Source organism: Pleurodeles waltl, chromosome 3_1, assembly GCF_031143425.1.
Source record: "Pleurodeles waltl isolate 20211129_DDA chromosome 3_1, aPleWal1.hap1.20221129, whole genome shotgun sequence".
Lineage (NCBI taxonomy): Eukaryota > Metazoa > Chordata > Amphibia > Caudata > Salamandridae > Pleurodeles > Pleurodeles waltl.
Window position 1 is genome coordinate 1,436,771,230 of NC_090440.1, and position 22,365 is coordinate 1,436,793,594.

The 22,365-nt window shown below is 44.2% G+C and overlaps 1 protein-coding gene and 1 pseudogene across 3 annotated transcripts in view; both read left to right on the forward strand.

Annotated features, from left to right (window-relative positions):
* LOC138285261 (interleukin-18-like) overlaps positions 1-22,365 on the forward strand; it is a 294,006-nt gene that overhangs the window by 137,722 nt on the left and 133,919 nt on the right. The window lies entirely within an intron of this gene.
* LOC138286065 (5S ribosomal RNA) lies at positions 1,799-1,907 on the forward strand (annotated as a pseudogene).

The following is a 22,365-nucleotide window of genomic DNA, read 5'->3' on the forward strand; positions in this document are numbered from 1 at the left end:
CCACAGTCTTCTCCGTTCAGCCATAATTACGGTGAACAAGAGCAGCCCAGGTTATGCGATATATTATGTTATATATATATATATATATATACCTAGGTTTTAGATTGATAGATAGTACATGATATTATTTTCGGCTCTAAAGGACTAAAGGACCAGTGAAATATATGCTCCCATTCACTCAGGATCACCCGGCAGCCAGTGTGCTCTTCTAACTTAATAAAATGATCATTAATCAGAGGTGAATTGAAAAGCTTTCTAAGGGTCCTATAGCAAGCGTCCTATAGCAATTACCGACCTGATCAATTCTATATAAAGTAATAGCTTAACCTGGGCCTGGGTTGTGTCGCTTATTGCCCGACAACTGTTTTCCAAGAATCTAGAAATCTGCAAAAACTCATACCAGAAACTGAGGCGTATTGACTCTAGGCACTGCTATAGCTACTCCTGGGTTATCAACTGATTGCCAATAAAAAATATCACCCAGTACACAATACCCTCGTGAATGGTCAAAAAGTAGGTGGAGCTCTGCAGGCCTAAAATGTTACAATTGGATACTGAACAAACCTATGGCAGGCTGCACTTGTCATGCTTCAAACATTCAGCCTCTGAATACGTAAGCACCTTGTACCTCATCCTTTTTCGGAAGCCAAGGCATCTTCAGAAAAACAGGGAGCTCAATACCTACTTCCTGAAACATGCTTGCTAGTAAGAAATCACCCCCCTCCCCTACCCCAAGACCTTTCCTCTACAGACTGTAATATCAAGCCATGCGGCCTGGTAACATGAAAAAAACATCGGGTACCGCCAGTCCACCTTGATCTTTTCCTAGTTGAAGAACCAAGTACATTACCCGGGACGTTTAATCTTTCCACAAAAATCAAATAATAAGGGAGTCTAGTTTTTGAATTAATTTTTAAGGGTAAGGTTGAAAAAAACAAGAAATAGCAGCAAAATTGGCATTTTAATGAGGGATACTCTCCCAACTAACACCATTGGGAGAAGCGCCATCTAGCAAGTAAAGTTCTAACTTTATCTAGCGAAGCTCTGTAATGCAGGTCAAACAAGTCTGAAAACTTGTTACAAAAATCCCTAGATACTTAGCCAGACACTGCCAATCAAACTGATTCTGCAAGTCCAGGCGTAAAACAGTTGATGTACCTACCATTAAATACAAGCATTTGCAATGCAACAGGTCTCACATTTCTCAGAGTTAGAGCTATTAGCAGTTGTAAACTCCCAACCGGACTTTTCTTGCTACATTAAACCTATTGGCAAAAGTGCAATTATCTACGTAACAGGCAAAAGTGCAATTAACTATGTAACAGAGTCGATGTCATGCAAAGCGCTTGACTTCTGCCAAGCGAGATCGCGCTGCGAAAAAAGATAAAAAGTAATCCACAAACCGGACAGAAAACAGCGAACCTCGCATGTTTTTAGTACTTGGTCGCTACGCTCAAGGTGGGCTAACCACCGGAAAAGGCATGACGTATGCATGCCTTCCACTAATGAAAGCAAGCATATTTTGAAAGGCAAGCCCACGAACCAAATAAAGACACTGACGTGACATGGCTGGGGCTCCGAGCCCTTTTCTAACTACTAATGCGTCTTCACAAGCGAAACGCATGCGACGCAGGCTTGACCCTAAAAATTGTGTTCCATGTGGGTTGGGGCATTGGGCCTCCGGCAGTGAGCGCATGTCCAACTTCCCAAGGGGAGCCTGTGCAGGTGAGTTTAAGAGCAGCAGGCTCCGGGCAGTGGGCTTGGTGAGCAGAAGAGAGCTGAAACTGCAGCTTTTCCTGCCTACGGTCTTACCACCCTGAATGCGCCCGATCTCGGAAACTAAGCAGGGTCGGGCCTGGTTAATACTTGGATGGGGGACCGCCTGGGAATACCAGGTGCTGTAGGCATTTTGCCTCTCGCAGACACTATGTGCTGCACGTCTTAGCTCAATTACACAGCTTCCTCGCTAATTTAATTTTCCACTTTTTATTTCCTGCACTCTTTTTTTTCCTGTCTTAAAAAAAGAAATAAAAAAGAACAGCAATAACACTAAAATACACACTTTCCAAAGGAAAACGTACAGTTATTTTGCACTTTACACTCAGCCCAAGCTGAAGAAAACATTTGTTCCACAACGGGCAAAGGGATCCCTAGCTAAGGCTTTGCTTTCTTGCGGTAAGCATATGCATGAGGTCTTCAGACCAGATCTCACTTCTTGTGATGTCATTTCCTGTCAGGTCATGGGTTGTGATGCCACTACTGTGATTCCAGGTGCAATTTCACACGCCCTGGTGTCATGTGCTGTGATGTCACCTGCATAGTGTCTAACTTGGTTAGTCACCCCACTTGTTTTCTTTATGACTTGTGCCATGAATAAGCCTTAGCCCCCCAGAAATAGTGTTTGAGCCCACTATTGGCAACCAAATGGAAAAAGAAATCAGCACAGCGTGTCGGAAATGTGATACAAGAACGATGATGTATTCGGTGTGGAAGAATGAAATGAGTTGCAGGCACTAGTGTAACAGAGTCCAAAAGCAGAGCATTCAGAAACAGGGAATAAAAAGAGGAAAGGTGCGTACAATTTGAGTTGTTGTAAAAGCATTCCAAAGCATTTTCCGGCATTTCATGGCACTGTAACAGGTGCCATTAACTCAACGATCCATTTATCGACCACAGAAAGAATGGGTGAGCAGGGCGTGTGCAGAATAAAACCTGTTCAACATAGGAAAACATCCCAGCAGAGAGCACATTACTCACTGTTGCGTCCTAAGCATTAAATTACAGACCTCTGTCTCTTTCATTTTCACTTGTATTGTAAGAATGGGCATTATTTTGCATGTTGTTTGAGAAAGGATTCCATGATGAAAGATCTGATTTTTCCAACAACTCCTAAATATGTTCTGTGGGACCTTGGTTTGACAAAAGTAAAGAAAAGACTGGCCACCCTCTGCCTGTAAGGCATGGCGAATGTGTTGCAGATGGCACTTAAAGAGTGACAGAGCCTCTCCATTAAGTGAAAAAAGTGCAAGAAGAGGTAAGTCATTGGCTTGCCTTCCCGTTTATTTCTGGATTTGTTAAGGTAGTGTAGAAGCGATATTTCTCCCGGCTAGAGTGAATGGAGGTGTCGCCACTCAGTGGGATAATGAAGAGAGAACTCCTGCATAGCAGCAACTAATCGTCCTTGGGAGGGGAGAATGAACGCTGCTTTTCAGAAGCAGTATATCCCCTGGTGACTCCTCCTTGTCATGCCCTAAGGAGGGGTCCAAGGAGGCGCAGCACATACTGTGTCAGGTCAGGGTTGTCCATTGTAATTGAGTGTGTGAGAAGGGCCGTCTGATAGTCGTGCTAGGTTGGGGAGGGACTGCTGCAGCGTGTGAAGATGAGAGAATCGGACGTAACCCAGAGCATTTTAAATAGAGGAGTTAACAAGCATTTTCAATGCAACGGTTCACGCATTTGCTCAAGTTAGAGCTATTACCATTGTAAACTCCTAACTGGACTTTTCTTGCCACATAAATGAAAAGAAAAAAACGCAGCACAATCGCGCTGGGGTTTACATAGCGCAATCGCGCTGCATTTGTTTTTCATTTGTGTGGCAAGAAAAGTCCGGTTAGGAGTTTACAAAGCTGGGGGTGGGGTTGGGGTGTCATGGCAAAGGGAGATTAATTGAATTGGAAGATACGCTGTGCACAAAGGGTAGAACCGAAACTGAACACGAGCAGCTGAGATCAGCAACGGGCGCCGAATGAGCAGGAAACAATAAAAAAAATGACAAGCATTTGGAATGCAATGCTCTCATGTTTGCTCGAGTTAGAGCTCCTAGCATTGTAAAGTACTGAGTGGACTTTTCTTGCCACACAGACTGAAAGTAAAGAGAGCGAGGGCGAGCTGGCCCTGGAAAAGCCCCACTCTGCTGTTGGTTTATGTTTACAGAGTGAGCTGGTGAGGAGGAGGGACTGAACAAGTACCCACACTGTTGAGGTGAAACAGGCAAATGCCCAAAAAAGTCCCTTACAAAAGAGATAAACAGGACATAGGGCAATTACACAGTACTTTGTGCTGCTCCCAAAGTGAAATATGCAAGACAAAGAGGCAGAACTGACCACTAGCAAGCAAGGATTTTTGAAGGACACTGCAACTAACAAATCAAAATGCTGGAACTCACTCTATTGTATACTTTAGTGTACAGCAGTCCGAACGCTAACGCTCGACCTAAAAAGTGACTCAGTCTTACTGGGGTTAATCATATACCCCTCTACCTTTGTATGTTCCTGAATTAAGCCAATAGCGCTTTCGATATTTATCAGCTTTCAAACAGAGAACCATGTTGCCAGCAATCAACTTAATCTTAGATATATCCTCGAGTGGGAGCTGAACAGAATCAGTGCCCTGAATTCTTGCTGCCAAAGGCTTGATGAATAAAGCAAAGAGAATAGGCGACATCGGGCACCCGTTGGGGTATTTTGACTTATCTTCACCAAACCAACTTCGCCCTGCATTAACCATAGCAAGAGCCTCTGCGCTGATATAAATTGCAGAGCATATTAACTACTGGAGCCGGGAACCCACACTTTTGCAGATCCTCATGGATCGTAATACTTGCTAAAAGCTTTTCCTTTTGATCCTCATCTAATTGTGAGAGATAAATAGGCCTAAAATCTCTTGAAGGCTTGCTACTCATGCTGCATGGGTACATTGATTAACAGTCCCGTAGTGCTGGAGAAACACTTCAGCTACATCAATATCACCTGTCCAAATTGTCTTTGAAACCAGGTCAACAATTTTGATATTATTTTCTACTAATTTAATATTTAAGCACATTTATTATAAATCAATATTTATTCAAAACCAATATTGTTACCTTCTTTTCATATGTATATAAACACAGTATTTTGGTGAACAATATTGTTGACGTGATATTCATGTCAAACTTTATTGTGATTCACAGTATTTTGTCATATAACTATTTCAATGTGTACATGAAGTAGAAAAATGCATCACTCATAAGAAACGTTATAGCTTTTTAAAACGATTTCATCTGAGATCCAAAGAAGAAGCAGTTTGTACATTCATTTTCAGAATCTACATATAACATTTATAAGAATAAGAATTGCCATAGTTCGTAGGTCTTGAAGCCTTCTGCCCCTTATACTACATGCTGCGTCATGATGGAACCCTCCTGTGCTTTGAGCAACATATGCATCAGTTTAAAAACATTTTTATGTGACTACTTTTTCATACATGATCCAAAATGAACTGACCAGAAGAAAAATGAAAAGGTTGTGTCAAAAATAAAATTCAGCAAGCATCACATGCTTTCACATAGTCAGTACAATGAATACATGAAAGCACACTGGATGTGAAGCTTTTCGCTGACCCACAGTCAAACCAGCCTACCTCTAGACAAGTGAAAATAATAAAGCAGTACTACTGATTTACCCATATATGGCCATTTTTGCTAGTTATTGTTCATTTATCAATCATTGAGAAACCAGAGCCATTTTAAAGCATTGCCAAAGTATTCAATTGAATGCATTTCCCTCTACGTCAACTCATCTATCGCTCTATTATCTCTCTCTTTCTTTCTCAACCTTGCTTACTCCAGCGTACCTGTCTCTCTCTCCTTTTCTATCTCACTCAAACGTCCTCTTACCTCCTTCCATCTCAACTTGCCCTCTTCTGCCTCACACCTCTCCTTTCTCTATTTCTTTTCTCTATCTTTCTACCTTGCGATTTTGATATAATCGTATCCGTATTTAGGTCCCCACTCACTAAATCCCCACCCTTCCCTCTAACTCGCTTCTATTTTCATCCCTCTGTCCCACTAGCTCTCTCACTTTTCTGTGCCACCCTCTACCACTTTCTGTCTCATGTTTCTCTCCTTACTTCACCCTGTCTCTACATCCACACCACCTCTCTCAACCTATCTCTGTATGTACTACCCCTTTATGTCTCTGATCTTTTTACCTGAAATCTCTTCACCTCATACCACTTACAATATTTTTCTCTCAACCTCACTTCTATCTACTAATCTCGCACATTGCCCCTCATGCTACCACTCTCTGCACCTACTTCTAACTCTCTACCTTTCTTTCTACTTCAGTTCTATATATACCACACTCTCTGTGCTTCACTTCTTCCATCTCACCTACCTCTTTCTCCTACACTTACTTTACCATTCTCATTCCCTCACCTCTCTTTGTCTCTCTTCATCTCTCTATCCTTCTCTATGCTTTTCTTCTCACTGTACCTCCTACCACTCTTTCTGTCATACCACTTTACCTTACTGCTCTCTCAATCTAATTTCTCGCTCTGCTTCACAACTTTCTCTGTCACTATATAACCCCTCACCTCTTTCTCTAGCTCAATTTGTACCTCAACTTCACCCCATATCTCTTTCCCTCTTTCTACACCTCATCTCTCCTTATATCTTTCACCTCTTTCTTCCTAGCTATCTCGTTCCCCACTAGTCGTTTTACCTTGTACGTACTTCTACACCTCACCTCTGAAATTGCCCTTTCACCACACCATTGTCTCTCTTACTGAAAACAATCTACTTTTGGCAGATGATCAGCAGTGCAATCTAAAGAATATTTGGGGTGCAAGGAAAGACATATTTTAGTGCCTCCTGTTTGGAACAACTTTCAATATATTGACATATTTCAGGGCCCATACCAAACAGTACTCAATTAGACATTAAACGTTCAGAAATGGGGGGACTAAAAAAGAGCCACAGGTTCAAGCTATCAGGTCACTTCCAGCTAATTGGTACCAAGAGAAAAGCTTGAACAAGCACTGACAAAGGGCCTCTTTCCGAGTTCGGTGGTCAGACAAGCCAACCACCAGACTCGTGAGGCCGACCCCACCGTCATACCAGTGGCGTCCACCCAAGTGTATCACAATGTTCCTGCCAGGATGGCTTTCGGAAACATTGTGTTACATGTTCGCGCCGGGCTGACCGTTGGGAACAGTGCTATGGTCTTGGCCTCACTCCCTCAAGGGAGCCAAAGCCAATAATGTAGCACACAAGCACTATCTGAATGCGCACGGTCTGCAAAGCAGTGCTCATTCTGATGATGCCGGGCAGGTGGGCCCCTACACTGCCCAAGTCCATGTCCCCCGGGGCTGGTTTTCCACCAGCCTTTCCATGGTGGGGTGACTTACATGGAAAGGCTGGCGATAAGTTGAGTTTTAATCAGCACGGTGGCACTGAGTTCAGCGCCACCGTGGCTGAGTACACCTCACACCACCGCCAGGGTTGTAATGCAGCAGTTGGACTGCCTGAAGTGCTGCGGTCCAACCGGTCCAACCATCACTGCGAGTGTGGTGGTCATCAGACCGCCACACTTGTAATGAGGCCCACATTTTTTTACTTTTGCATCTGGATCTAGATTGTTAGTTCACTAAACATCAGTCAAGTCACCCTTACTGTATCATTCTTACAAAGAGCCTTTTCTGCTTGTTCAACCCCAGTTTATTTGCCTTTGCTAGACACTATTTTATTGCTGCCTGACAGTCTCTACACTCTGGGGCACTGCTGTTTAATGCCCACTGCATGTTCTGTGATTACTAAAACATGAAAAAAATTGGGTTGTCCCTATGTGGGGCATGTAACTTTTTACTGTGGTCATCGTATATGGTGCAGAAATTCAATCATGTCTTGAAAAGTAAACTGTCAACTGTGGACTGCAGCACTTAGGCCCATATTTATAAAAAACAACACACAACTGCGCTAGCGCAGTTGTGTGTCAAACAATCTAGCACAAGCTAACGCCATTCCCTAGCACCATATTTAAAGAAAGACACACGATGGCGCTAAAGACTGGCTAGCGTCTGAACAAAAGACGCTAGCCGGTGCGGAATGACATTAGGAAAAAAAGGTGCTAGTGGGCCAAAAATAGTGCTAGACTGATTAGCTGCAAAAAATCTGGCGCTAGTCAACCTAGCATAATTTTTGGATGCACAAGCAGGCAAAAAATGACTCCTGTCTAAGTATAGACAGGGGTCATTACCACAACCCCAATGCCCACCACAGGGGAACAGTGTCCCCAGGAAAACTGACCCAGTGCCAGCCAGAGGGCCCCATGTAAGGGGCCCGATTGGCACACAACACACATACCTGTACACTTACCTGGGATGGGCTCCCTCCTCCATTAGTGTTCCTGTAGTGTGGGTGGTGGTGATGCTGGGTGGGCATCTATGTGCCAATTTCATGGTGTTTCCCCATGGAAATGGGCCTACCGGCACTTTAACCCCTGGTCTGACCAGGCGTTAAAGATTGACGCTAATCGGCCTTAGCGTCATTCTTAAGGTCCACCTCCTAGGTGCATGTCGTTTTAGCTTCAGGAGGTAAATATGGCATTGGGGGCCTGCGTCATTTTTAGGAAGGGAACACCTTCTTTGCATATCCTTGTCGCTATTTGACACAAGGTGGGTTGGTGCTTCCTAAAAATGGTGCTAACTCAGATATTTTGACGCCAGACTGGTCTAGAGTCAAAATATAAATATGGTGTTAAGTTAGCGCCGCTTTAACGTAAAAAAATAACGCCAAGGCGGCGCTAACTTCCCATTAATATGGGACATATTGTACAATCCACTATTGTGACAAAAACAACATGACTTTAGCCCTACACTGTGTAGCTTGACTGCTGCAGTGCTACCTGTTCAAATAACCCTTTTTGACAGTTGAAAACTCCTCTTTTAAATATTACTTAGTAACTCTATGTATGTCATGCAGCCCACAGGGTAGAGTGCATGGTATTTAAAAGTGAGAAATGTAGAAAATTGATATGAGCATATCCTTACAGTGACGAGGCTCTAAAGCTGTCTTCACTGTGGTGGGTCTGGCTGTACTATGTAGAAAACGAGATTGCAGACTAAAATACTAATACTGTATTTTGGGAATAAGACCAGCTAGAAAAATAGTTGAGCCTCCATTTTTAATAGTTATTAAAAATCCAGTTCAGTGGTGAAGTCGAATTTAAATAAATATTACGGAAAATAACTTTTAGAAAGTTACCTTTTCCCTGCCTGACATTCCTAAAGGCTGATTTGCCTTAACTCTTCAGCAATGCTAGCCGGTGCTCAGCTTAGAATAGGGGTGAACGAGGTGTGAAATCCCTCCTAGGAGCAAACTATGGGATGACCTGAATGGTCAGAGATGACTCCTCTGAGCTCAACAGAATAATCAAAGTAGGGACTGTGTGCATCATGTGAGACCACACAGTCTTTATTTATTTGTCAGTTCTGATACACAAAGGGCCTCATTACGACTTTGGCTGTCATACCACCAACAGGCTGGCAGAGGAGACCACCAAATTATGACCATGGCGGTATTCCGAACATAATACAGCCAATGCACTGCTGGCACCGCCACTGTGGTCTGGCCGCCACGGACGACGGTAGCCATCTGCAGGCCAGCAGAGATCATGTTTACGCCGGACAGATTACGAGGTTATACACCACCAAGGTATCCACCACGGCCGCACCACAATGGAAACCCAGGCGAAAACCAACTACATAAAAGGAGACGCTCACCTTCAGGAAGCTATATTCGTCCTGAACCGCAATGGAACCTGAACTAGACGTCTTCCCGCTGCTTCTGGTTGCCCAACAACTTCGGAATCTACGATGATGACAGGTACCGTAAGTACATATACCCTACCACTTTCAGACAAAAGCACTGCAACCAACCTCACATACTGCCAAACAACACAAATAGCCCAAACAGACAACACACACATACAGACACACAACTAATGTCAGCTAGGAACAACACCATACCATTGAAAGAAATGCATGATAAAGATGTAACCAGGGAACCAACTACAGGTTGGTTTAAATTGTTATTTTTTGAATAAGTATTGTCAACAACCAAGGCCATAGGCCCGTCCATAATGGAAAAGTCTGTATGTACATGGTGCACAGATGTGTGCCTTGAACTTGACTCCTATCTGCCATGTAACCTCCACAGGTAGGGGCATCTTTGGGGCAGTCAGGAACCTCGTGGGTTATCTGGTGGGGGGCAGAGGGGAAGGTTGGGTTTAGGTTTTGGAAGGGGGCCTTTGGGATTTGGCTTGGGAGGGGGGTTGGGCTTGGTCTTAGGTTTAGGGGAGAGTTGGCTTTTTTTCTGGAGGGGTTGACTTCCAGGCAGGGGAGGGGCATGGGTACTTGCAGGAGGGGCAGGGGAGGTCTTGGAGGTGGAAGGGCCGGACTTGGTGAGGGACATAGACCGTTCAGGCATATCACAGGGTGGGAGAGGAGTAGGGAAAAGGGCAAACTCAGAAAGGAAAGACTTCTTACACACACAGGGACAGTCATAGAAAAAGGGTTGGGTGTCCAGGGAGAAGGAGTGGTTGTCTGAGGTGTTGGTGTGGATGACTAGGGTGCATGTTTGTACGAGGTATGTTTGTGGGTGGTGGGTTCCTGTTGGGTGGGTGAGTAAGGGTGTTTATTTGTCTTGGGAGAAGAGGGAGATGGAGATGCTGGGGATGCTGTGGTGGGTGGGTGACTGTCTGTTGGGGTGGTGACTTCAGATATGGTGGATGTGCTGCATGTAGGTATGTGTGTGTTTGTAGTGTCTGCAGGTGTGGTGACTGGGGTGGATGTCTGAGGGTCTTCTGTGGTATTGTCTGTGGGTAGGATAGATGTAGTGGCTGGATCTTTGAATATTGGTGTGGTGTTTGCCGGTGTGTCAAGTGTGCTGTCAGTGATGCTGAGTGTGGTGGGGGTGTCAGGGCAGGTTGTGACTGTTACTATGTGTGCAGGTGTATGTTGCTTGTGTGCATGCAGGTGGTGTCTCTTGTGATACTTATGTTTGTCTGTGCTACCCCTGGATATTGAGGTGGATGCATGTTTGTCTGTCTGTGTGCTTTGGCTGGGTCGGGGAAGAGGGATTTGTTATTGGGAAGAGGAAAGTAGAGGGGGGATGGGAGTCAAAGGATGACTGGCTGCCCTCAGTGTGGTGCTAGAGCCTGAAAGGATCTCTGTAGGTCAGCCAGTGCACCGTAAATGCCCTCAAGGAACGCATTACTCTGTTGGATCTTATTTGCAAGTCCCTGGATGTCATTCATGATGGTCGACTGACACACAGGGATAAAGCAGCAGGGCTGACAGGGGCAGGAGCAGAGATGCCTACGGCAAAGGAGATGCCCCCCTCTTGGGTGAGTGGGCACGGCTGAATGGGTGGGGAGCTACAGTGAGGGGAGTGGTAGTAAGGGGAGTAGCAGACTTAGATGGTGCTGGGGTGGTCCCAGAAGGGTCCACCACCATCAGCCAGTGTCCACTGTGGAGGATTCGGATGATGAAGACATGGATCCTGGGACCGCCAAACTCGTAGTGAGGACCTACGTGCCAAAAAGAGCTTATGTTGTTGCTTCTAGCCGCTTCAAGATTTTTTTCTGTTTGCATTTTCCCATTCATTTTTTGCTCCTTGCAAGGTTTTCCTATAGGATGTCCTCTTTGCCTTTATTTTAATTCCATCACCCAGTTTGGTACAATTTATAAGATTAGTCTTTTCAAACCACATTTAGAGTTAAACCATTAATGTGCTGTCTAACTTCTGGCCTCCACTATGATGTTCATTACAAAAATCCATCTGGGATTGTAGTATGGATATCTAACAATTTTATTGGACAATTTGCATTAATTTTAAATAGTTGTAATGCTAAAGATGTCACATAGATTAATTTTAATGCCACTTCGCTAGTCCCAATAGTGGCCCATTTGACATTTCTTCTACTATTTGTAATACTTAAGTTTTTCCCTCCTGTAGTTGGTCCTGGCACTAACCCATTCCTCAGTGGACCTGACGTGGAGGACCAAGGGATCGTGATCACCCTTGTGTCTTGCCACTACCATCATGTTGACCAACTCACCCTGTAGCCCTGCATTATTAAATATATAATCTATGTGACTTCTGAAGGATCACCTTTTGAAAGTTGGAGCAGGATTACTGTCTGAAGCAGAGCTTCCAATACATTTATGGAACCATGCAACAAAATGATATCAACAATTTGTAATCCGGTCTTTGTAAGATGTTTTACAGGTCTAGCATCTAGTTCTGGAATGCCCCAATAGGTATCCTTGCCACTTGCTAAGTCTCTTGCAAGTATTGATGGTTCAAAGCGTACATTAACATCTCCCCAGACAATGATGGCACAGTCTTTACTGTGTCATTTTAGCAGCCTGTCAAGATAACTTAGAGTGGCAGATTCTGCTGATGTATTGCCAGTCCTATTGTACATAGTGTTTAAGAGGACAGTATTTGCATTTTGTTGGAGTATCTTTACAACAGGTATGTCCAGATAGGTTCTTTTGCTACACATTGCAATGATGTTTTTACCCAGGTACATAGGCCTCCAGTAGCTTGACCAGTTGTGGAAATTTTAGCCATGGTTTGGAAACATATGTAGCTTGGTCTGAACCAGGTCTCTTTCATCAGACATATATCAAAAGTCATTTTTCATTGTTTAACATTTTTACGTTTCTCCTAACAGCGTATAATTGCAGGTAATGCAAGTGGTATTTTGTACAGCAGAGGGCTTGGAGTCTGCCTTTTACATAGCATTTGAAAGAAAGATACCCACTCCACCCCACTATAATCTACTCCCTTTCACTCCAGTATCCACTCCACTACAATCAACAGTACTTCACTTGCATCTATCCCACTAAAATTTACCCCGATCTACTCGACTCCAATTTATCACATTCTACCCCACTCCAATCTACCCCACTCTACTCCACTACAACGTACCCCAGTTCACTTCAACATACCCCAATCTACTCACTCTAATCTACCCTAATCTAACCCCATGAAAAAGGTAAAACCCTATGCATCATCCACAGATCACTACATATTAGGGGACCCCATTTGCTAAAAACCCTAGCCACCTTCTACAAATTCACCAGAGCCCTGAGATCAGCATCTACAGCACTGGCTATACTACCTAAAATAAAAAAAGCCAGATGGGGTGGTGCTACGATGGAATATCGTGGAGCCAAATTGTGGAACTCCCTCCCCCTCAGTATTCGATAAACCAGTCATTAATTTAATTTTCGAAAGGCTATTAAAACCTGGCTTTTTCAAATCTAGCCTTCCCTTCCTTTTTCTTTTGTTGTTGTCCTTTTAGCACTGCAAGGCCTTCGGGTAGTCAGGCACTTTATAAGTGCAAATAACATAACATAACATTCCACTCCAACCTACCTGACTCCAATCCACCCTACCATACTTGACTCCAATTTACCACAATTTTCCCCACTTTACTCCAGTCTACCCCCCTCCAGTTCAGTCCTCCCCACTCTACTCCAGTCTATCCCACTGCACTCCACTTCACCTCAATCTACCCTAATCCACCTGATCCACCCCACCCCACGCCACCCATTCAAAGCTACTGCACTCTAATCTACCCCAATCCATTTGACCTCAAACCACTCTGTCAAGGGATTTTTTAGGGGTCGGCCAATGGATCCCTCACGGGTGGAGTCAAGGGCCAACCCTGGAGCAGGTACAGAGGCCTAGATCAGGGATGGGGCTAAGGCAGGTGCAGGGGTAGGAGGCGGGTATGGTTCCCACAAGAGAACCAAGGAGAGATACAGACACAGAGATAACATTACAGATGGGGAATTTATCTACCTCTAGCCCTATTGTGAACCTTTGTAATCATGAGTTGACAACAGTTGAACAATAGATATTATGTAAGGGTCTTTTTTTGTACCCACCACTTTACCCAATTCCTATAATATAAGATGGAACTTTATCATTTTTTTCAGAAGATTTGCCTGACACATTATTTCAACAAAATCTCCTCTTGTTACACATTGTCCAACACAGGATTGAGATCTCCGTCCATTTCTACAACCTAGCACACCTCATGTTGTATAAGATTCTTGCATTTGAACAGGTTGCACTGAGGGGCATCATGAGTCTTTTATCACACAGAGAGTATGCCCAATCTACCTCACTCCAATCCAATCCACCCCAATGTACTCCATTTTACCCTACTCCACTCTACCCCCATCTACCTACTACACTCTCTCCAATCTACCCCACTCAACTCGTCTACCCTACTCTACTCCAATCTACCTCAAACTACCCACTCCACGTCTGTCTACCTCAGTCTACCCTGCTGTACCAAATCTACCCCACCCAATCAACCCCAATCTATCCCACTCAAATCTACCTCACCTACTCTACTCCTCTCCGATCTATCCCAATCAGTCTATCCCACTCCAATTTACTCCATGCTATTTCAATCTACCCTGCTCCACTCCAATCTACCCGAGTCTATCCCACTCCACTCCAGGCTACCCCGGTCTACCCCACTCTACTTTATTCTACCCCACTCCACTCCACTCCAAACTCTTTCAGTGCAATCTATCCCACTCCACTCCGATCTACCCTACTCTAATCTATCCCACTCCAGTCTACCTCAATCTACCTCACTCCTCTCTAGTCTACTCAACTGCATGCTAATCTACCCCACTGCACTCCAATCCACCCTGATATACACCACTCCTCTCCAATCTTTACAATCTCCACACCAGTCTCCCCAATCATCCTCACTCCCCTCTCGTGTACTCTACTCCACTCTACCCCAATCCACCCCAATCTGCCTAACTCCATTCCACTCCAGTCTACACCAGTGTCCCCACTACACTACAATCTACACCATTCAACTCACCTCCCCCCAACATAGTCCACTCCAGTTTACCCCAATGTACCACACTCCAATCTATCCTAAGCCAATCTACCCCACTGCACACTACTCCACTCCACTCCAGCCCACCCCGATTTACCCCACTCCTCTGAAATCTACACTTCACTCCAAACTATCCCACTAGACTCCAATATATGCCATTCCACACTCAAAGCTACCACAATCCACCCACTCCAATCTACCCCAATCTACTACACTGTGTCCCATTTACCCCACTCCACTCCAGTCTACCCTACTTTACTCTGCTCTACCACATTCCACTCCAGTGTACCCCACTCCACTCCAATCTACCACACTCCAGTCCACTTTGCTCCAATCTTCCCACCTCCACTTCAATCTACCCACTCTACTCACTCTGCTCTACCACATTCCACTCCAGTGTACCCCACTCCATTCCAATCCACCCGACTCTACCCCCAATTGACCCGAATCCACCCCAAAGCACCATCTGTCCACTTCAATTTTCACCATTCAAATCTACTCCACCCCATGCTATTCCACTCCAATCTTTACTGCACCAATCTAGCTCATTCCACTCCAATCCACCCCATTTACCTAAAACACTCTAACCAGTCTACCCTACTCTACTCCAATCTACTGCATTCCACACCAATTTTCCCCACTCTACCCCAATCATCCCAATTCCAATCCTGTCTACTCCACCCCCTCTATCCCACTCCATTCTACTCCACTCCAATCTGCCCCACCAAATTCTAGTCCACTCCAATTTACCTCACTCCACTCCAATCTACCTTAGTCTATCCACTCCAGTCTATCTCATTTACCCCATTTTACTTCAGTCTACCCCACTGCACTTTATCTACCCCACTGCTCTCTTCTCCAATCTACCCCACTCAACCACACTCCTCTCCACCCCAATTGACCCCACTCCCCCAATCTACCCCATTCAACTCCACTCCACTGCTATCTATTCTATTACACTCCATTCCTCCCCAATCTACTGCAGTCCACTTCAATCTACCCCACTCCACTCCAGTATACCCCACACAACTCCACCGTACTACACTGCACGCAACTCCACTCAACTCCAATCTACCCCACTCCACTCCAGTCTACCCTTATCTACCCCACTCCAGGCTACCTTACCACAATGTACCTCATTCCACTCCAATCTACCACAATCTACCCCACTTCCCCAATCTAACCCACTCAGCCCACTCTACTTTAATCTACCCCACTCTACTCCAATCTACCTCATGTCACTCTACTCCATTCCAATCTATTTTAATCTAACACACTTTACTGCACTACAGTTTACCCCAATCTACCCTACTTCAATTTACCCCACTTTACCCCAATCTACCCCAATCTATCACACTCTCGCACAATCTTAACACACTCTACTCTACCCTACTCCAATCTACCCCACTCCAGTCTACTCCAGTCTACTCCAGCCTTACTCACAGCACCCCTCCTCACCCAATCACACTCCACCTCACTCCACTCCACTCCCTTTTAGCCATGTTGAACAGCAGCCTTGCTGTCCTACAACATGGCTAAAAGACATTGTCAAAGCCAATAGGTCTTGCATAGACGAGGTCTATTGGCTTTACCAATGCTTGATGATTTTAGGTCTAAAAGGTTCCAGCTAACCACAGAGAGATTTCTGTTTGGAATCTTGAGATGCCACTACAGCATCTGGGGTGCATGGGCGATTCACACAGACTACCTTAGTGCTTGGTATACTATGAAAACACCACACAGTAAAATCCTGCTTGGCAGATCTGTTGAGCTTTATGTAACAATTGGTGAACACTTAAAAGGCAGAGACCACAATGCCACAATCCTTGTGAATCGCATGTCTGGTTGCTGAAGCATCCTACTTTTGTCCTACCAGATGTGTGTCTCTGGGTTTATTGTTGGTACGGTGTCTGCTCCAAGCAGGGTTTTGGTGTCCGATGTGGGAGGACACTAGGGTTACCAGAGTACACACCCCACTCGCGAATACAGCCCTCAGCTCAAATTTAGTGTGGCTGAAGATGTTTGTCATCTTGAAAACTTTTTGACACGTGTCATTTTAGTAACACAACCGGAGAGTTAAAGGGAGATTAGAAACATGTATTTGGTGGGAATCAAGCGGTCCAGCGAGGGGTCGGTTTAGGCGCACAGCGAGTGCTTCCTTTGACGTAAGTGTGACTATAAGGGGACACTCCCCCTCCTAGAATCTGAGGCCAGTAGCCTTAGATATTGGGGCTTCCACAAGGTAGTTCCTTGCCACCTGTAGGCCCTTTCATTCGTTCTAATTACTCTTTCCCCCTTTATTAGGGGTGGTTTGTCTATCTGCACTTTGCATGAAGTTTAGGGATCCTAGGCCCTGTAGAATGCCCCCAAACCTTCCATGGCTCATAGTAGAGGGCAGAAACATGTCGGTCGTTTTTTAGATAGGCGACCCAGTGAGTCCTTACTCTCCCCGAGGTGTCACGTCCTTGTTTTTAATACACCAGCAGACACCACTATTAAAAGTGTAGATCACACACTGGTAACTGCCTAGGTGTTTTTATATTCCCTTAGCTTAGCTGGATCCCACTATCTCCAGATAAAAATATATTTACCCACTCCCTCCCGTTCTTTTAACGGTGAGGCTGAGTCCGCCCAGGTGGCACTGTCCTACCTGGGTGGGGCTAGGTGGTCAAATGATGAAGCATGACACTATATAGTGTGTGGGACCACCTAGTCCGTAAATACCCCCTCCGAAATACCCCCTCCCCACATTCACCCCACACAGCACCCACACCGCCCTTTTTCGACACCCAGCGTGGTCTAGGAGCCCACGGATACTTTCTCGTGACTGTAGCTCCATATCATTGGTGAACTCCATACTTTCCTGTGTTGACTGACATGTCATTTTAGGCCTCTTTAAAGTAGGGCTGACAGGAACTGCTGCAAAAATAGGTAGGGTTCCCTGGGGAACTTTTGACCCATTGGTTGTGAAGGGACCAGAAGTCACTCCCACACACTAGCTGGTGCCAGGCATACATGTGGCACCTCCGAGCACCTTCTTAAGAACACTTTCTGTGTCTGTGGAAGGTCAGAAGATAATAGAACCTGGCTGTCTGTGACCTGAGAGAAGCCCTGGACCTGCCCTCTCTTCTACCCAGGATGAAAAAATTGATTCCAAGTGTCATTTGGCTAACCGCCTGTGTGCATACAGGAGACAAGCAGCAGAGGTCTTTTACTGGATGTACCCAGCTGGCCAATGGCAACCGGACCTGAACTGAACTCTGCTGTTGACCTCTGCCTCACACCCTGTGAGTGTCTAAGTACCTCCCAGAAGGTCCAGAGGGTCATTAGAAGTGTACTCCTGTGGTTGATTGTAACTTAGAATACTAAAATCTATGCACCAGTATCATATTGACTCACTGGGGTAAAATGCGTTTGCCCTTCTCTAGTGCTCCCCTTATAATTAATTAGTGTGGCTCAATGCCCACTGGATATTGAATCACTACCTCTTCTGAGCTATTGTAGGATTTATACTGTGGTGTCATTGGCTCACTCTGGTTTTCGAACAACGCTTCTCAGTTCACCCCATAGGCCCTCTACTGTGATATTGTTCACATAGGTAGAAATAACACCTCTTCTGGTTTCACCACAAACACCCCAGTTAGAGTAACTATGCTTCTGGGTTGATTCCCCTGAGTCCTCAGCTGAGGTTTAATACCCAATGAATGTTTGATCACATCACTTCAGTTCTGAGTTCACTGTAGAGACCTTGTGCACTGTTCTCATTCGCTCACTCTTTGTTGGGCTAACACTGCTTTTGGTTTCACCCCACACACCCACTACTTTGTTGCCCCTTTAACCAGTTTGCCAACTGAGAGTAAATACTCCTTAAACCAACTAGCATTGGCACTGTGGACTGCCAGAGTTAGGTGAGTATGGCCATAATTAATTATTCTACCTAAAAGAGTCCCAATGAAGTCCTCATTAAACGTGATACCTGAGCCTCCACTGCCCCAGAGTGTCACAAAAAATGTCTAAATAAAGACATCTGGAAATTAATAAAGGAAATAACCACTTAGTGATATGGGTGCTGAGCTTCTGCTGCACCATAGTGAGACACAAGTAGCGTACATGAAGAAATCTAGAAATCAACAGGCAAATGCAATAATCCATAAAGAACCTCATAGCTGAGCTTCTGATGTACCAGTATGAAATCACAAACCAAAAAATGAAACACTCCAGGACCTATAATCACAAGAGACCCCAAATAATATGTTACCTAGGCACCAGAACTAGAAACATCGTTCATCCCCAAAACAAATAATTCTACATCTGACAAACACTTCTTTTGGGGGGCTTTCTGCGAATATGTGCAAAACCCCAAAAGGTATGGAAACCCTATTATCTAGTTTTATTATGTTCTGCTCTCAACTGGGGTGTGGTCATAAATACTTCCATCACTGAGTTGATGGCAACACACCAACATAGGTACTTCAAAGGGGTCATAAGACTAGAGGGGGTTTATTTTGAGAGAGTGTAAAATGTTGATTATCTGGGTAGTCATGTGTTGAGCAGTAATTTATAGATTAGCCAGATCATTAACAGCATGCTCTTGTTAAAGCACAGGGTGACATCCACACTGAAATTTGCAAAAAAATACTACTCTCCATCCGATATCCCCCTCCACGAAATCTGAAGAGCTCAAGTGGTGGTGGCTGAAAACTATGGAGTGGGACTTTGGGGTTGTTGTAACATCGATGCATTAGGAGTTACTGAAAATAAATTCTTGAAGGTGGCCCTTAAACTCCCCCAAAGCAGCCCATTAATTTTAAAATATGACATGTATATGCAATTTATTATCCCCAAGGTGAGACTCAAGACAATTTTATATTGGCTAAGGATTTGGTATATCACCCAGCAAAAACCATATAGGGCCGGTTTGAGAGATGTATTGAAGAGGAAGGCAGCCTGAGTGACACTCCTGTGACTCAAGTACGTTAAAAAAGCATTAATCTGGCTGGATTTGATTGAACTTTGGATTAACCCAAAATCTATTACCTCTTCCTCTTCCACAATGGTCAAAACCTTCATCTAGGAGTACGAAGGGCGGGTTATGATCCACTTTCAAAATCAAGACTCACTTACAAACAGATTCCTGGAGATAAACCCAAGACCTAGGTTTGAGTCTTTTATGGATGAGACCGAACCTCCCTTTACCAAAGCCATCTATATCAGAGTCAGGTTAGTTGCCCTTCCTCTCACAAGTTTCACTGCTAAGTGGAAGGGCCCCACTGAAGGCATTAAAACCTGCCCAGTCTGTCTATCAGACAGCTAAGGTTTGGATTGTGCCTCTATGCTGGATGTTCGAAATTTGTTAATCATGGGTCGCATTGAGAATTTGTAGTTTTGACATTACAACCTATATTATATTTTCAATTTCAAAATACCTTGAAAGTGTCTGGCCTATTAGATCTGAGATTCTCTCTTTTGGCTCATCCTGATTGGTTTATGTTTTTATTATTGTTGAAGCCCCTTTTAGCGATTTAAGTTTTTAAATTTTTTTATGTTTTTCATGATATCTGTAAAAAACAAACTTTATGCTGTGGTTATGACGAGGTTGCCATGAATTATCTTCCCTCTCCTTGCTGAAATTTAATTTTACTTATAATTTATGTTTTTGATCATGTATTCACCTTCAACTTGCAAACAGACATTCTTAGTAAACTATGCACACTATGTGATCCTTAATATGTGATCTTCCTATATTAGCTCCTTGTTACTGCTGTACAAAATTTACTTCTCCAAGCACTTTGTAACCTTTGCATTATTTGCAAATTCTTAGACATTTTTAAGCATGTTCTTCAACACAGTTGTTGTCGAGTTTGAAATTATGGAAAGTTGTAAAACTGAATGTTGATTTAATGCCTTTTAAGGTCTTTGACTGAAATAAAGTGTTTGACTGAGTAATCAAATACATTCGCAAGAAGAAAAGAAGTAGAGTGGCACAAAGAAATTCAAACAAATCACATATATTGTTTGCTGTCAGGTTCCTCAGCAGACAGACTTCTATTTGCAGCCTTGGAGCAAAGGGAAAATCTGTGAGTCTAGGTTTTGACTTTCCTTGTCTGTTAAAGGTAGGGGTGACCCCTTCTGGTAGCCACGATGCCGCTGACAATGGCCCGCCTAAGCAGATAGTGCGCTCCTGAAGAAGCCGCCAAGAGGAAAAACGCTGAAGGGAAAAAACCCTCTGATGACGACTGGAGGCTCTCAGGAGCCTGATGAGGACTGGTACTGATGGTAGAAGACCAGGACTACAGCAAAGCTCAGAAGCCAGTGGAAATGCCAAGAATCAGGAGAATAGAAAGGTTCAGAAGTGAAGCAACAGGAGCAAGAATCACCAGCAGGAGCGAGGAGACACAAAGCAGGAGCACAGGAGCGAAGACAAACCAGCAGGAGTGAGGAAACACCAACAGGAGCACAGATAGACCAGCAAGAGCGAAGATACAGTTGCATGAGTGAAGATACTCCAGCATGGGTGAGGGCACACCAGCAGGAGTGAGGAGTTTTGCAACACAACAAGAAACACTGTTCTGCTGCTTACATACCCCGAAAACTGGGAGTGACATACAAGAAGTGAGGCCGCCATGATGGATTGAGAAATGCTGGCAAAATGCTGACAGAGCCTTCATGATGGATTAATTAAATAAAACCCTTTGCCAGGAATTCTGGGAAGAGGAAACTACGGAGAGTAAGACAGTGACCCCCAAGGAGAAGAATGCCTCAAGCCCACCCGACATGCGTAGTGAAGAATGGCCCTCTGCAGCTCTTTGCAGTACTCGCCAGACTGCAGGTAAGTGTTTGGGGCATCCCGCTGGATGCCAGGGCAACAGTGGATTGAGACACGGGCCATCCTGCGACGCAGGCCTGACAATTTGCATTTGAATAGGTCACTGTTGTAGGCTACATTGAAAATAGAAAACCCAACGGATATTAATCATGTGCATTGAATCAAAGATCCTTTAGAACCTCACAGAATAATGCATGTAAAGTCCACTCTCTTCATAACTGGAATCAGTCGTTTGTACATATCCATCAATGCAGGAACTCAATCATTAACGTAGGTCATTGCTATTGTGGGTCATCACGAAACTCCATTAACTTTTATGGTCCTGAGGATGATTTCATGTACTCATGATATAAGAAACTGACACTGTTACACTTCTCACACGATAGTGATTGGATTGATGGAGATGTACAAATGACTGATTCCAGTTATCAAGAGAGTGTCCTTGACAATCATTAATTTATGAGGTTCTTCTAGGGTTTTTGATTCAATGTATATGATTAATGAATGCTGAATTTTGATGTATCCCACAACTAAGACCTATTCAAATGCAAACTGTCACCCTACCTTTGCCAGACAAGGACAGTCAAAAGCCTGACTTGCAAATTTTCCTATTGCTCCAAGGATCCAAATAGATGTCTGTCCATTGAGGAACCTGACAGCAAATAATATAAGTGATTTGTTTGAATTGTTTTGTGTATGCCTGTTTCTCTGTTTCCTTACACATTTGTTTGATTCATCAGTTTCTAATGTCCTGGGATTAATTCCTTTTGACAACCAGTTAATTTGTGTCTAAATAACTTTATAAATGATCCCCTTGTCAGTGCTATACCTTCTATATTA